This window comes from Schistocerca americana, chromosome 8 (assembly GCF_021461395.2).
Source record: "Schistocerca americana isolate TAMUIC-IGC-003095 chromosome 8, iqSchAmer2.1, whole genome shotgun sequence".
Lineage (NCBI taxonomy): Eukaryota > Metazoa > Arthropoda > Insecta > Orthoptera > Acrididae > Schistocerca > Schistocerca americana.
The window spans coordinates 406,082,665-406,086,033 of record NC_060126.1 but is presented as its reverse complement, the minus strand read 5'-3'; the positions used below and the strand labels follow the sequence as shown (position 1 = coordinate 406,086,033).

Below are 3,369 nucleotides of genomic sequence, written 5' to 3'. Positions count from 1 at the left end.
TCCTGTATTGTCCACTTTAGCCTCACTGCTGGTGAAGTAGAAGTCCGCTATGTTCACTATCAGATTGCTGTATGCTACCTGTCTGTGTGCTAGAGGGTAAGTTTGTGGCTCCAACTCGGCGACATGCTGGAACTCAATAGGTGCAACAGGCTCTAACTCGAACGGACTAATTGGTCATCTGGTGCGCGGCCGCTATCCTAAGTACTGGCGGCCGACAGAACATTGGCAGCGCATTTCCAGCAAGTCTGTTGTTGGCCCCTGTCGATACTCCCGTAATCTCTATGCCACATGGTGTGCTGGTGCCAGCGTACGCCAGCACATATCGTAGCTGAGTAGTAACTTGTCGTGAAGGATCACAACAAATGCTACATTGCCAACTGCCCCAGTATTAAAGTAACGTGAAAATCGAAAAGCTTTTCCTAATTAATAAAATTACTGTTATAAGTTGCGTAAAAATATAGATACCCTTATTTACTGGACGGCAACGGTATTGCCGCAGTGGATACACCGGTTCCTGTGAGATCACCGAAGTTAAGCGCTGTCGGGCGGGGCTAGCACTTGGATGGGTGATCATACAGGCCGCCATGCGCTGTTGCCATTTTTCGGGTTGCACTCAGCCTCGTGATGCCAATTGAGGAGCTACTCGACTGAATAGTAGCGGCTCTGGTCAAAGAAAACCATCGTAGCGACCGAGAGAGCGGTGTGCTGACCACACGCCCCTCCTATCCACATCATCACCTGAGGATGACACGGCGGTCGGATGGTCCCGACGGGCCACTTATGGCCTGAAAACGGAGTGCTTTTATTTAGTGGGCACCTACCGTACTACAATACTTGCTTAATTTTTGTTTTTTTAAGAGTAAAGTCAAGATGCTATAAAGTAAAAATTTCCGAATATTAACGTTACTGTAGATGACTCCGTTTAGCCTTCAAATTCAACACAGTGCCCTCGAGGACACGCCAGTTTGCCACGATGCAAGCAGAATGACCGTATACAACAGAAACAAGCATGGATTCGGTAGAATTGAGCCACCAGAATAGCGAAAGCCAGCGGCGACTATTCAGCGCGGTGCCTTTTGAAGCGGCTCATGTCCGCTCTGGGGCTCTGCCAGTTAACAGAGTCCAATTACGCCGCGCCTGCGCACTCCTCGGGCTATTCACTTTAATGAAATAAATTTGCGGCGCTAGTGCCGGTTCTTTTCAGAGAAAGGAACAATTAACGCCGGCGCTGAAGACAGCGGTCACCGTTCGGAGCGCAGCACAACAGCAGCTCGTTTAATTAGACGCGACAGCACACAACAGCACCCGGTAGCAGAGCGTGGTGAAGTCCTGGCGCCGTCTTATGACCTCGCGCTTCATTAGCCGCGGTGCCATGTGGCAGAACGACGTCTTCCTCTCATGGGATCACTGGGATTGTGTGTCAGTTTCCAGGCAGTACGTAATGCCTCGAATCAAAAGCTAACAAATGAGATGCTGTCACAATCGTTAGTGAATAGCACTGCAGTTTGCAAGTCTGTGGAACCTTAGTTCTAAGTAATATCCAGCATAGCAGTTACCTGTGTTGGTTGAGAGAAATACCAGCTCATATCTTTACATAGAAAGATACAGGAGCACCTCCTCGGTTTTACCCACACACCACCACAAAGGTGAGTGATACACAAGTAACTCAACACTTTTTTTTCGAAAGCAGGTTTGTTTTATTCAGGATTGCAATTGGTCTTAATATTCTTCATTCTTTTGGCTACGAAACCATTCTGTTCAACATAATATTCTTTTGATACGATTGCCTTATGCCACCTTTCAGGAAGAGCCTGTATGCCTGCGTGGTATCACTCTACTGATCGACATCGCAGACAACGTCTTGTTCCATCAATGACATCCCCATCATCTACGTACCGCTTCCCATGGAGTGCGACCTTCATTGTGACAAACAGATGGAAGTTGCTGTACTCTGGATGAGGAAGAACAGTCCACTGATGCCGGCCAGTGTGACGGAGCGGTTCTAGGCGCTTCAGTCTGGAACCGCGCGACCACTACGGTGGCACGTTCGAATCCTGCTTCGGGCGTGGATGTGTGTGATGTCCTTAGGTTAGTTAAGTTTAAGTAGTTCTAAGTTCTAGGGGACTGATGACCTCAGATGTTAAGTCCCATAGTGCTCAGAGCCATTTGAACCATTTTTTAACAGTCCACTGATGTTTTGTGAGCCCCCTCTCTGGTCGGCAGACTTGTGTCGGTCCTTGCGTTGTCATGAAGATGGGAAAGTTCGTTCGCATCACCTCGAATGAGTGTGTCCACACGTTCCAACATTTCAGCTGCACGGGGACTGCCGGCACTTACGATATAGGACAGGTTCGCGCGGTCTTGTTGCAACTGTGACAGACGCCTCGCCCAACGATTTGTCGTGATTTTATTCACTTTTTGTATGTCGCAGTTTATATAAAATAAATATAGACTACTCCAGGAAAATAATGTTTTTCTACACTGCTGGCCATTAAAATTGCTACATGAAGAAGAAATGCAGATGATAAATGGGTATTCATTGGACAAATATATTATACTAGAACTGACATGTGATTACATTTTCAAGCAATTTGGGTGCATAGATCCTGAGAAATCAGTACCCAGAACAACCACTTCTGGCCGTAATAACGGCCTTGATACGCCTGGCCATTGAGTCAAACAGAGCTTGGATGGCGTGTACAGGTACAGCTGCCCATGCAGCTTCAACACGATACCACAGTTCATCAAGATTAATGACTGGCGTATTATGACGAGCCAGTTGCTCGGCCACCATTGACCACACGTATTCAATTGGTGAGAGACCTGGAGAATGTGCCGGCCAGGGCAGCAGTCGAACATTTTCTGTATCCAGAAAGGCACGTAGAGGACCTGCAACATGCGGTCGTGCAATATCCTGCTGAAATGTAGGGTTTCGCAGGGATCGAATGAAGGGTAGAACCACGGGTCGTAACACATCTAAAATGTAACGTCCACTGTTCAAAGTGCCGTCAATGCGAGCAAGAGGTGACCGAGACATGTAACCAATGGCACTCCATACCATCACGCCGGGTGATACGCCAGTATGGCGATGACGAATACACGCTTCCAATGTGCATTCATCGCGATGTCGCCAAGCACGGATGCGACCATCATGATGCTGTAAACAGAACCTGGATTCATCCGAAAAAATGACGTTTTGCTATTCGTTCACCCAGGTCTGTCGTTGAGTACACCATCGCAGGCGCTCCTGTCTGTGATGCATCGTCAAGGGTAACCGCAGCCGTGGTCTCCGAGCTGATAGTCCATGCTCCTGCAAACGTCGTCGAACTGTTCGTGGAGATGGTTGTTGTCTTGCAAGCGTCCTCATCT

General features: G+C 48.1%; 1 pseudogene; it reads left to right on the top strand.

The window, feature by feature from the left end:
• The first annotated feature begins 480 nt into the window (after positions 1-480).
• Positions 481-598, top strand: LOC124546356 (annotated as a pseudogene).
• The last annotated feature ends 2,771 nt before the right edge of the window (positions 599-3,369 follow it).